This window comes from Gracilinanus agilis, chromosome 4 (genome assembly GCF_016433145.1).
Source record: "Gracilinanus agilis isolate LMUSP501 chromosome 4, AgileGrace, whole genome shotgun sequence".
In the NCBI taxonomy this organism is placed as follows: domain Eukaryota; kingdom Metazoa; phylum Chordata; class Mammalia; order Didelphimorphia; family Didelphidae; genus Gracilinanus; species Gracilinanus agilis.
Genome location: NC_058133.1, coordinates 332,649,505 through 332,663,893, shown reverse-complemented (window position 1 = coordinate 332,663,893; position 14,389 = coordinate 332,649,505). Strand labels below are relative to the sequence as shown.

The window sequence follows — 14,389 nt, the reverse complement described above, 5'->3', positions numbered from 1 at the left end:
ATTGTGAAGAATCTTTTGTTCTATTGATTACCATACCAGAAATATGAAGCGGACTTCTCTTTTCTGCTTATTACCTTGATTAGTCAATTTGAAAAGAACTAGAATTGACCTGAAAAGGCAAGTATGTCTTACTTTTTTTTTTTTTCCATGCGTTCCTTAGACTTTTTAGGCAACTACTTTTTTCATTTCAAAGACCTTCCCTCTTAATTTATGATAAAAGACCATTCATGGTAGAGAGAACTGATTGAATAAATTTTATTTTATGTGATAATTCATCTGCTGAAGAACCTGAAGTTTTTGAATATTCTATCAGTTCTAAAGTTCTAAGTTTCAAGTCTCTTCTCATTTATTATGCTATTTAATTAATTTTGGACCATGTGTTAAAGTCAATGTAATTAACTACTTATATTTTTCACATAGCCTTATTTTTTCTTCATTTGTGTTTTCATCAACAATACTTCCTATATCTATATATAATGTTCTTTTCTCCATTCATTCCACTAACCGATTTCCTTTGTAGACACCACCTATAAACAAAACTTCTCTAGAAAGCAGTATTTGATTTACATAACCTTGACTTTTTGTCACAACTCATTTAGAACCATATTGTTAGTGGACTGCTAGGTAGATGAGTGGATTGAGGAGAAGGTCCTTGGTTCAGACGTGGCTTAGACACTTCCTAGTTGTATAACCCTGGGCTAGTCACTTAATCCCAGTTGCCTAGCCCATACTACTCTGCCTTTGAACCGATTCTAAGACAGAAGGTAAGGTTAAAAAAAAAATACAAAAATTAATGTTAGAAAGACATCTATAATTTTAGTTCTGAAAGAGTTCCACTTGACCTTATGCACAGTAGAATTCTGTACCTCCTTTTTGGTCAAGAATTAAGGACATATATAGGGAAACTATATCAATATATGCAATATATTGTTAGACCCAAAATTCTTAATACTTCTTAATGTACATAATTGATCTTTTCATGGATCATAATTTTTTGCTTTTGGTTACATTTCTCAGCCTTTTCACCATTTATTGGGGGAAAACACTTTTTTTCTTAAAATGAAAGAAATATTAACTATCAAGAGCTATTTTCTCGTGACATTTTTTAAAGAATAAGAAATCTTATACTTTCATTTTAAAGGGGCTTTTTGTCCATTTGCATATATGTTTTGAATGCCTACTCATTAGGCTAAAGAAAGTTTCTTTTCAATATTGAAGGTATTATGATCACTTAAAAAACTATAGATCACACAGTATTAGAGAAATATATGATCAAATATTGGAAAAACAAGTATCAGTCACATGGGAGCATATCTTTGTTAATGATATATGGCATTAAATACTGGCAGAGGGGAAAACATTTTCTTTTAATGAGAAAGTGAGACAATTCACATTTTTAGAGTTGTGAGATCTATAATACTGTAATGTATATAGTTTTGTGGAGAGAATGGAGAACTCTATAGACTATTGAGTGGAAAATATTTCTCAAAAGGAAAAAGAAAGAAAAAAGGGAAAGGCATGAACTGTGAAACTGAGATGAAAACAAGATGAATGTGGGGAAGTATAAGAAAACTGGGTTTAACTATCAAAGAGGGCGTTTCGTTGGGGAGTACTGAACTAAAAAATGATGTTTAAAATTTTTTTCTTTTATTGCTGTAAAACTCCTCTTATAATTGCCATACATTTATGTTTTGGCCTTATTCTGTAATTTTATAGGTTAGCAGTAACATATCATTGGGAGACTTGTCTGAATAAGTCAAATCAGACTCTTTGCAGCATGGCCCTAAATATACTGTTTGAATTTGGGATTTTTCTTTGACTAGTTAAGCTTATTTGAAACTATAGACATGACTCCCATAGTTACATATCACAATTATGTGGTAGCAATATAAAAGGTGATACAACTGCTTACAGTGGTTCTTAGACCAGTGTCATTGGAATTTGTTAATTATATACATTCAGTTATACAGTGAAATGGATTCAGATGGTTTTCCTTGTTTCTTTTAGTCAGAAACATTTGTAATAATGGACATATTTGAGAGTATTTGATGGCAAAGGAATGACAAATTTGGGTGTGAGTGTCAGTCAGTTCATTCTCTCAATATATCAATATTACTTGGACAATGGAGGGGATTTCTCTGTAATGATGACTAATCAGAGAAAGGAACGAGCACTGAGGGCTTGAGGGAAGGCTTTCCTAGCTGGTGACGCGGGTGGTATCTTTGGCTGGTTAAGTACAGACCCTTCCCAGTCAGAAGCCCTCCCCCCTCCTTGGTAAAGCTGACACAGCAGGGGGTCTCATTCAGAATGGAGTCTGACCCAAGCAGCTCTCTCCCCTCTCTGTCTCTTGTAATGATTTCTCCTTTTATCTGACTGCGAACTTTTTATTAAGGTGAATCAAGGTAGTTGAAGATGGGGAGGATGGAGGTAATCAGGAAAACCCTAAAAGTCTAAATCTACAAGGTCCTTCCCCCAGCCCCCAAATGGCTGAAACCAGAGGTTCAACTTCCCTTCCCCTTAAATCTTATTTCTACATATGATCTATGCTATTGGAAACGAGGTAGGGTCCTTCTGTAAGGCAGGTATGGGTTGAGCCTTTGAGGTCTGTTCCCAGAGTCCCAGACTCCTCAGGGACAAAGAGATCCCAAACTCTTTTAGTTGGTATTAAATGCTGACAGGAACACCAGGCTTTGGGATATGACTGCCCAAGAAACCTTTTGGGTCGACTCTCGAATCAATCACTGGGTAAGTTCCTCTCCTCTTCTTGCCTCAGGATCCCTGATCAAAAGCCCCTCCTTCAGAATTCTTCCTTCCCACAGTGCCTTACTCTCCTCCAACCGAAGGTCCGTGTCAATCAGCCAGCTTTCAACATTCTGAAAGGTTTCTTTACCCATACTGCCTTAACACAGTAAATATAATAACATTTATGAATGTTGAAGAGATCTTTATGCTTAACACTTAGAGATTAACAACACTTAGTATGCTGTACTCTTTTCTAAATTAAACTTAATGAATGTTATACTGATGACTTGATATTACTATGTATTATACTTGGTAGTGTTCTTGTAATTATTAATATAACAAAATATTTTACTCTTCCTTTCCTTGCTACCCCTTGATTTTTCCTCTTTAGGGTCTGTAATCCAAAATTCTGGTTTGCCAAACTGTTATTTTTTAAAATCATGAAGGCCAATATTATAAGGGAAAATAATATTTTAATTAGAGCCATGCTGATAGAGATAAATTGACCACGTGCCTGTAAGAAATCTATTCAAAATGCCCACCAGTACCTATCTCGTTCCATCTTGTTTCTCTTGTACACCAACAAGCCCCTCAGGTAGCAAAGAGCCCTGTCTCAAGCCCGCCCTCGGAATTTAAGCTGCGCTATATGTTGGTTCCTGTTGTCTGACATTATCATGTCAGAAACCAGAAATCCATTGGATCATGGGGAATGTAGTCTCAAAGTTTCCCACATGTCCACAGGAAGTTTGTAAGATACTTTTAAATGGCACCTCCCTGAATTCCAAACACACATTTCCCCCTGAGATCTGGCAAAAAAAAAAAAAAAAGGGCTGGCCCTTTTTTCTTTGCTGGATCTGTAAATGTAGTCAACTTCTAAGTTGCAGGAATTTGGGGATAAAAGAAATGGATAAAACTAGCTGCATTGACAAAAAGCCAATTTGGGGGCAGTCCCCTTTTGACATAAGAGTGTACATTCAAAACAAATGCATTCAACTCATTCAACTCCCTATAGTTCAAATCAACTACATACAAAGTTCGAATTTGATTTTCATGGTCCAGTGAAGGATCTTCAGGCATCTTCATGGTGCCTCCACCAAACAGGTTCGTTGTCTGGATTCTGGGGAGATGGCAAAATCCTTATCTTGAAATTACTCTCAAAAGAATTTAAACTTTACATTATAGATTATAAAACATACTTTTCCTTCTAAGAATTATACATTTCCCCCTGAAATTACTCCTAAAAGATTTAAATATACATATATTTTTACATTATCGTATTTAAAAAAAAAAAAAAACTTAACACACATCCCCCTGAGGAAACTTCTAAACAACACATTTCTCCCCTGAAAACGGTACCTTAGGTCAGCTAAGGATGCATGGCTGAGTCACAGGGGTTGTATGAAATCAGTTGGCAAAAGAAATAATAAAAAGATAAAAAGAATAAAATTCAAATAAAAGGGGAAAAGATTAACTTGTGAATAAAATGTAAAATGTGCAAAAAATGTAAGGAAAATAAACTTTAACAGGCCCTTGAATCAAGGCCCAATAAAAGTGATTTAAGCAGTTTGCAATTACCCATTCAGGACCAGAACTATAGAAAATTACCATTCTCTCTCTATATAAGAGAAATAAGGTGACCGTCTCTCTCTCTGGTCTGATTTGCCTTCAACTTCTCAGGGAATGAGCCATAAATGATAGCCAATCTTAGGTGCTTCACTAGGAATTTAAGTTAAAGGGGACTCTCGTCTTCTAAAATATTAGAAGAGACTCCAAAAACTCAAACCCCAGTTTCAAGCCCTTCAGTATTGACATAGAACTCCTGCAATCCATGCAGATTCTCAGTCAGTCTCCATGACCTTGTGGCTCTTTTTAGCACTTCTGGAATCAGACAGAGAGGCATTAAATCACAGTCCTATGATATTTACCAATAATAGGCAGGTTACTATAGTCTCAGGCTTTTCAGGTATGCATCATTATAGCAAATATATATTTGCATTAAGCTTATATCACTGTAAAATCAAATAAAGGATAAATAATGATTATATATGTATGTCCAGGACCAGATGAGAAAAAATCAATTGCTCTAATTAAAAAATTTTAAAGAACAAATATTGCATTGCACATGTAAGGAAGAAAAATAAAATGTCAAAAAAATAAATAGCTTAGAACTAGTGAAGGGTTTTACAAAAATAGCAGATTCACAATGCACACTCAATTAGAGTACCATAATTTCTAATATCACATTTTAAAACAATAATATACAACATGTAATTATAATCACTTGCTACGATGTTTAAAAAATCATATACTTGTTACAATTTTAAACCTTGGCTAAGATATTTTTCTCAGCTAACTCAGTTACTGCCTCCATAGCAAAATCTGATATTAAAAAAACCTTTTGGTCTAAATTATCCTCAAGGTGTTCATAGATGGTACATATAACAGCATTGTTAAATAAATTAGGAAATACAATATGAGTACCAGATAACAAACTATGCAGTAAAAAAACCTCTTCTACCAGTTCTAATAGATTTTTTTCATTATTTGGGAGTTACAATAAACTCATAAACATAATTAATCTAGAAGTCAAAACTTTATTAGCTTAAAACGATTCAGTGCAACAGGAAAATCAATGAAATAAACAAAATTAATTCCCAAAACCAATCAGCAAAATACAGTAAGATACAGAGTCTCTTTAAAACAGAAATAAAACCCATTCAGTTCTGAGGTTTAAAAGTCCACCCCTGGTTCAATTCAATTGAGCTCTGCTCTGAGCATAAGGCTTTTAAAGTTCAAAGTTCTAAGTAGGTATGGGGGTGAATTTCTTTCCCTGAGATTCAGTTTAATAATCGCAAGAAAGTTTGTCATTTTATTTCCTGATTGAAGAGTAAACACCAGCGCCCACGTGGAAGGGTGGGGTAGGGGCTAGAGAAAAGCTTAGGTCAGTTTTCAGGAAAACCCAGGTGGAGAGATTGTGGGCAGGGGTGCCTAGGTCAGGCTTTAGAAGAAATGTGCAGGGGGATATTTGGGGTAAAAGTGTCTTTTCAGGTTAAAGCCATTACGAAGAGAGTGGGGGGGGAACAATACTTCCCAAATTTTTGGCAGCAAGTCAGGGCGGCCAGGGACTCAGGAGTCGGCATCAGACAGGATCAGCAGAAGCGGTGACTCAGGAAAAGCTGTGGAGATCAGGCAGGCAAGAAAGGAGTCCAGGTCAGGAGTCAGGAAAATCGGCAGAGGCTGCAGCAGGAAACCAGCATTCGAACAGTGTGGGTAGGGACCACCAGGCCCTGGGCACTGGGCGAAAGAAACCATTGTCCCTTTTCCCAGAAAGGCAGCCTCGAGGTTGGGGAGAATAGGGAGAGGATGGGGCGAAGAAAAAGAGCGTTTCTGAGACTCTGGGTCCCAGAGCCTCATGGCTTCTTAGGCTATTTAAAAAATTTAGGGTCTCTAATCCAAAATTCTGGTTCGCCAAACTGTTATTTTTAAAAGTCATGAAGGCCAATATTATAAGGGAAAATAATATTTTAATTAAAGTCATGCTGATAGAGATAATTCGACCATGTGCCTGTAAGAAATCTATTCAAAATGCCTGCAAGTACCTATCTCCTTTCATCTTATCTCTCTCATACACCAAAGAGCCCCTCAGGTAGCAAAGAGACCTGTCTCAAGCCCGCCCTCCGAATTTAAGTTGCTCTATACATTGATTCCCATTGTCTGACGTTATCATGTCAGAAACCAGAAACCCATTGGATCATGGGGAATGTAGTCTCAAAGTTCCCCACATGTCCACAGGAAGTTTGTAAGATACTTTTAAATGGCACCTCCCTGAATTCCAAACACACAGCATGGGATCTAGAGACCCCAAACTTGTAGCTTAGTAAGATCTGATGAACCCCAAGTATTAGGAACATTTTGTAAGTTGGAGACCCCAAAGCTTGTTTCCTGTCCCTGTGAGAATCCACCCTGAAGGAAATCTCAGGCTAGCAGTTCCAGACTGAATAATGGGCCCTAGGGTAAATGACAGTCCCAGTTAGGTGAAGCTGAGTGACTCTTTTTGCCTTAGAAGCTTCTCCCATTATACCACATTCCTCTTTTGGGGATCAAACTCAGGACCTTCAGCTTATGAGACTGACACTGCCTACTGCGCCAAAGAATCACTTAGCTTATGTCTAGCTTCACATAACTGGGATTGTCATTCACCCTAGGGTCCATTATTCAGTCTGGAACTGCTAGCCTGAGATTCCCTTCAGGGTGGATTCCCTTCAGGATGGGAACAGGGAACAAGTACAAGCTTTGGGGTCTCCAACTTACAAGCTTGTCCTAAAACTTGGGGTTCATCAGATCTTACTAGGCTACAAGTTTGGTCTCTAGATTTCATGTCGATACCTGAATGCTCCACTTACAAAGTGGAGTCAGAGAATAAGAGTGAAGAAAAACAGCAGTTTTATTTCTTTTCATGAAAGGAGAAAGATGCCCTAATGGCAAATGTAAATGCCTGGGTGCTAGAACAAACCTTTATAGGTTCCTAATATGAGATTGCCCCCTTCCCCCTCTGTCCAGCTCCTTTGTCTGGGGGCCAAGACTTATAAGCTAATCATGTAGACTAGATTCAAAATACACTGAAGTGAGATCCCACAATATACAAAAGACAAGTTGTGTCTAACATCCTTTATCATCCTTAAGAGATTAAAAAAAAAGTAACTGAGTTTTTTATTGCCCTTGAATCAGGGGCCTCTGTACTTTCTCAGGCTTGTCCCAGAATTCTCCAAATAATCAGTCAACAAAAGGTAACAAACTAGCCCTCCATATCCCCCTCTCAACTGGGGTGCCAACTGGGTGCTTCTGCCCCAAGAATATGGTATGCAAGCTGAATGTCATTCTGAGAATAATACCCTTAATTCTATCCCACTCATTAGCTTGAATAAGAACATGAATAAGAGCTGTGCAGTGATCTTTGATATAATAATAGCCATTGTGTTGATCATTTTTTTTTTTAACCCTTACCATTTGTCTTAGAATTCAAACTAAGTATTGATTCTAAAGCAGTAAGGGCTAGGCCTTTGGTATTAATTGTCTTGCCCAGGGCCACCCAAGCTAGGACTTATCTGATGCCAGATTTAAACTAGGCCTTCCTGACTCCAGGCCTGGCTCTTTACCCACTGAGCTACCTAACTGCCCTGATTGAATTGATTTTCAACTGTAATGTGATATGAAACTTTCTATGATGCCCAAGTTATAAGTATAATATAAGAAAAAGCCTATATTTCAGTTAGAGGTAAGTGAAAATAAAGATAGAGATTTTTTTTTTTTTCATGCAGGTTCACACACTCCTTGCAATCTATCCTTAGGCCCTTTGGAAAGAGTGAGTGGACCCTCAATATAGAATTGTGCTGAGTTGACATATTGATAAGATTTTATTTTTGACAAAAAATGTGATATAAGGCTCTTTCTAAATAGGGAGAATTAAAATTAAATCCTTTGTTGGTTACTTTAATTTAAAGTATTTTAAGCTTACCTATGCTAATTCTGTTTTTATTAATTTACCTAATGTTGATTGGCACTTTGAATCCCATTAGAGCTCATTGTGCTTGTAGTTTTGTTTTAGCAGCCCACTTCAAACTTGTGTTTGTTAAAATTTTAACATTGCATAGCTATTCCAGTTCATTTCTTAATCACTATTATCTTGGAATTTGACTATTTTTACATTTTTTTTTCCTATTTCAAGGAGCACTGAATATTAGGTGTACTTTTAATGGCTTAACAACTGCTGCTGCTGTGTTATTTTACCATATCATATTCTAGTCAGTATACTGCCTACCTACATCATTAAGTAAAAGGATTTTGAGTGCAACATATGTAGAGGCTAGAAAAAATGTAAATTATTTTACTTTATTCCAAATTATCCTTTATGTTAGTAACTATCAGGATTTAGAATTAAAAATCTGGCAAAATATATTTCATGTTATATTATTCTGTCAGTCAGAGAACCTGCAGCTTAGTGATAGTTGCCAGCATATTAGAAATTTTCTTTAAGCCTCTAGATCAAGTATGTTGAATAACATTTTGTGAAATTTTCACTGACAAGAAATTGTTCTCATTTTCTTCCCTTTTTCATTTCCATAAAGTGGCTTCCTGCTTTTTGTTATTGTAATGTGGTTGCCTATATATTTAGGTTGAATATGATACCTCTACTTATGCATATCTCCTCCCTCCTCATTTGAGATTTAATTTTTTCCCCTCATTTTAATTCTTTAATTGTTCCTTTTAATAAGTATTTGTTTTTCCTATGCCTTTCATTAAACTACATAGAGAAAAACGGGAAAGGAAAATCCATTTAGCACAACTGAAAGCGAAATCTTAATGTTATGTGTTGTTATAGGCCAGTATGTCTCCTTGACAAGGAATTGTTGAGGGATGGTTATGATTCTTATCTTTGCCTTTGGATCCAGTAAAATAGTAATATTTGTATGAGGTAATAATATTATAAATCAGTTTATTAGAGCAGTATATATCATTTCCATTAAGGATATCATTTTTGAGTTTGTTGAGCATTAAACAAAGGGAATTCCAGCTGAGAAAATGCCATAAAATTTTTTGTATGGATTTGTTTCAATGTATTGCTTTTTCTTATTACATATAAATTCTTGAAAACATGTCTGGATCTTAGGACTTAATATAACTTTTAACACTTTCTTCCTATCACACAATCTGACCTTTAGAATATAGTCTCAAAGAGTAATTATATTTATTGTAACATCCATGAGCTTAAGTGGGGTTAAAGCTGCCTTACAGAATTCCACAGTGCCCCAACTGCCCCCTCTCCTGGAGTTCCGGAGGGCACTATGGAATTCTACTGTGGAATTCTGTGAGGCAGCTTTAACCTCACTTAAGATTATGGATGTTACATTATGTATAATGGAATCACAAACCTCAGAATCGAAAGTGGCCTAAGGGAATTAGTCCAACTCAGATCTGAAAAAGAAATTTTTCCATAATATTTCTACTTGCTATTTGTCCTTAGCTTGAGGACTTCCAGTGATGAGGAACATAATACTCAAAGCAGTTCTTTTGTCTTTTGGCAAAAATCTAGCTATTCGAAATCCTTTATTTTTACATACTTAATATATAAATATTCTTCCGACTTTTTAATTTGGTGAGTCTTTGTACTTTTTTTTTTTTTTTACTGATCCATGCTATACCACTTGTTAAAAATTATTTTTATCAGTACATTTTGTTTTCAGTTAATCCATAAGCATTTATTAAGTGCCCATGATTGCCAAATATTATGTTAAATTCTGAGATTGCAAATATGAAAAAAAAGACAGTTTCTTTGAAGAGCTCGCAATCTAATGGGCAAAAACAACCTACCAAAGGAATCTCAGAAGAAGGAAGGGAAGGTAGTTGGTATGGATTGCATGATGGAGAAGTCCAAATCAGTACAGTCAGGTGGGAAATAGTTGGGTAAGATAAGCTGACCTGGACCTTTTAAAATGGGGTTTCTGAGAGAATTTCTTCATTTCCACCCTCCAAACAGGGGCACCAAGGGTTAGAAATGACTAATGAGATGTGAAGACTAGGGCTTATGTGATTCTGCAGAATGATGAAGTTCACATTATTATCTTCATTTAAAAAAAACCGAACAAACTTTATTTTCTGTCTTAGAATCAACACTGTTTATTGGTTTCAAGACAGAAGAAAGATAAGTGTTAGGCAATGGTGCTTAAGTGACTTTTACAGCTGAGAAGTGTCTTAAGTCAGATTTGATCCTAGGACCTTCTGTCTTTAGGCCTGGCTTTCAAATCACTGGGTCACCTAATTGCTTCCATTACTTATTTTTCAGAATATCCCTTCCCCAACCAGAGAACTCATTTATTTTTTTTAAAAAGCTTCCAGCAAAAATAATCCCAAATTTGATGGCATATGCCAGTGATGGCGAACCAATGGAATGCATGGTTCTGGAAAGGCAAAGAGACTCAGGTGGTGCCACTCCCTTTCCTTTCTCCACCATGCCTGACAACATTTTTTCACATCACCTGCCCCTCTGCCAAGCCACCAAATGGGAGTGCTTTTTCCTTCCCCTGTCCGGGGTAAGAGGAGGCACAACATGGCATGTTGTCTCTAAAAGGTTCACCATTGCCGTATATGGATTGCTGTACATCCTTAGTTGTATATCTCTCCATTGAAGTAGAGTAAATTGCTATATATGATTTTCAAGGCCAGGCTTGATCATTACAATTGCATAATATCCAATTTAAATTGTTTTTGTTATTCTTTCCATTCATATTGTTGCAATCATTTTGTAGTTTTCTTGGTTCTTAATATTAGTTTCTGTAAATCTTCCCATGCTTCTCTGTTTTCATATTCATGGTTTTTACAGCACAATAATTTTTCCTTTCATGTAGCCATTTCCTAATGGATGGGAATCCACTTTTCCTATTTCTTTGTTAATATAAAAAGTGCTATCACCAATATTTTTCCTTTGGCTATGTGTCTAACAGTGTGATCTATGAGTAAAAGGGTACTGTCATTTTAGTCACTTTCTTAGCATGATCCTAAATTGCTTTCCAGATGGGGCAGTCTATTTCCTTGTCTCACAACGACGGTATTAATGTCCTTTTCTTTTTATAATCTCTTTCTGGATGATTTCAAATGAGCTTCCTTATGGTTGTTAATAGTTTATAATTTTTTTTGAGAACTCCATTCATATCTTTTGATCACTTATCCTTTGGAGAATAGCTCTTCTAGTTATATATTTGTATATGAGTGTATTGAGTGAATACAGACTTTCCTAGGCTGCTATATCTTATTAATCATGGACCAAACTTCATTTTGACCACCTGGCTATATACTCAGGCAGAATGATTCATTGATTTATGTAGTCATCAATCCATTAAACTTTTATTAATTTCCTATATTTCTGAATATCAAACTGTTATCAGAGGTATTTGATAATTTTTTTCCTCCAATTTCTAGCTTCCTTTCTTTTTCTAGTTGAATATTTTTTGGACATAACTTCATATATTTGAAAGAAACTACATTTCCAGACTATAAGATGGATAAAAATGAAATTCAGGAAGTGGCATATACTTTCCGAAATACATTTTTGTGTATATGCTCATGTTTTTGATGGTCATATTATGATACATTGTTACCTGTTGATTTTTTGAATATTGGGCTATTTGAATATTGGGCTAGAGAAGTTAAGAAAACTACTGGGATATTAATGTGAAAACCTGCAAGTAAGTAACCATAGCTGCATCTTTTAGTTGCACAGAAAATTAAGAGACTGAATTAAGAATTCACCTGTTGTTCATACTGGAATGATCAATAGCTCTAGTAAATATTCATGAATTTAAAACTTAAATTAAAAAAAGACTTTTATTGTATGCTATAATAATTGGCATGTGCTATAATATAAGAACTATTTGCCTAATCTGTAGTTTCTGAAATGCTGCAATCTTTACTTCCACTAAAATTTTCCAAAACAAAATGTTCTCTCTTTCTTTCACTGGCTTCTATTTCCAGTCATGTATTGATTATGAGGAATTGAGGGGTATGCTTTCCTCTTACTTTTAATGCTTTAATCATAACTTTTACTTAGAAGTTCTCTTTCTCTATGACCTTCATTACACTACTATGAGAGAATGGAGATGTGGTACCCATTAGTCTGTGAAATGTAAGAGGAGAAATGCTCTGGAGGATCTTTTGTAGAACATAGTAAAGAATTACATTGATAAAGATGATATATAAAACAATATAGAATCCATAATATATTGGATAACTAGTTGGGCTGGTAGATAGAGTACTGGTCCTGGCTGGAGTTAAGATTCTTCTTCCTGAATTAAAATCTGGCCTCAGATATTTACTATTTGCATAACCCTGGGCAAGCCATTTAATCCTATTTGCCTCAGGTTTTCATCTATAGAATGAGCTGGAAAAGGAAATGACAAACCACTGCAGTATCTTTGCCATCAAAACCCCAAATGGGATCACAAGAGGTTGGATACAAGTGAAAATGACTGAATGACAATATATAGATGGAATCATAGGTCCATTAACATTTTGAAGTATCTAATCCCATAGTTTAAATCCTTGTTCCTCCTACTTGTACCTATTCTTTTTATTATCTTATGTTTTATTATTTTATTTATCCTTTTCTTATATAAGGAAACCTTTTATTCTTTGTACATATTTTGGGGTAGGGGTGGATACCAACAGTAGAAATGTAGAAATAATTGACTCTCTCTTCCTTTTCTTCTACTTGTCCCCTAACTTTCCTAGTACTGCATCACAATCATATGTCACAATTGTTTAGGCATTGCCTAATTCATAAGTTATCTCTTAACTTTCCAATCTTTTGCCACCAAAAAAAAGAGCTGCTATGAATATTTTTGTATATGTAGGTACTTTTCCTTTTATTTTGATCAGTTTGGGGTACAGACATAGTAGTGATATTGTTAGGTCAAATTTAAAGTCCTTTGGTCACAGTTTAGGCCACAGTTAAAAGCCCTTTGGACATAGTGCCAAATTCTTCTCCCGAATGATTGGATTAGTTCACCACTCCAGTAGTTAAATGTAACTATTTTTTCCTCATCCCCTCCAGCATTTATTATTTCTCTGATAGATGTGAAGTAGTATGTTAGAATTCTTTTAATTTGCATTTTTCTAATCAATAATTATTTAAAGCATTTTTTCTGTCTATATGTATATGTCTATAGCTTTGATTTCTTTTTCTGACAACTACCTGTTAGTATCCCTTGACCATTTGTCATTTGTGGATTGGTTCTTATTTTTATAAATTTGCCTTAGCCCTTCATTCACACACATACACACATTTTTTGATAAATCAGTCTTTATTAGAAAAACTTGCTGCAAAATTTAAAAATATTAATTTATTTTCTGTAGTACTTTTTTTGCAAAATGTGGCTTTTCTGATTATCTCTTTTCATTAGGTTTATTTTTGATTTTTCTGTTTTTAAGATCTTGATTGCTACTCTAGCCTTTTTTTTACATTAGCTGAAGCATAATAGATTCCACTCTCTAGTCCTTTATTTTAACTCTGTGTGTATTATTCTGTTTTGAGTGTATCTCTTATACACAATAGATTTTTTGATTCCAATTTCTAGTCCATTTTGCTCTTTGCTTTCGTTTTATAAGTTAACTCATTTCATTTACGTTTACAATTGTGATGATGTATATTTCCTTTTGTTTATTCTTCTTATAATTACTTTTTCATGTTTATTTTATACTTCTCTTGAGTCTTATGTTTAAATGTCTTATTTTCTTTTTAGCTCTTTCTTGTTTACTGTATGTAAGGTACTGTGCTAGGTACCTAAGTTACATGCAAAAACAGTCCCTTCTCATAACATACTATTTGGGAGGAGTAGAGGTGGTGTTAGTGTAAAACATGTATACCAGTGATGGGCAAACTTTTTAAAGAGGGGACCAAAGGAAAGGAAATGCTCATCTGTCATCTGTCAGTCTGTTTCTAAGGCAACTCTTAGGAAGTTTCATTGTATTGAATCCTACTCATTGTATTCATCTGATTAGGAATAATGTCCAGAGGCTGGATAGAACATTTCAGTCCCTCCCTCCCCCCAATCTGGTCCCCAGGCTATAGTTTGCCCATCATTGCTTTAGGAGAATG

At 35.3% G+C, this 14,389-nt stretch overlaps 1 protein-coding gene across 2 annotated transcripts in view; it reads left to right on the top strand.

Annotated features, from left to right (window-relative positions):
* The window catches only part of RNGTT (RNA guanylyltransferase and 5'-phosphatase), a 383,467-nt gene that overhangs the window by 160,060 nt on the left and 209,018 nt on the right, over positions 1-14,389 (top strand). The window lies entirely within an intron of this gene.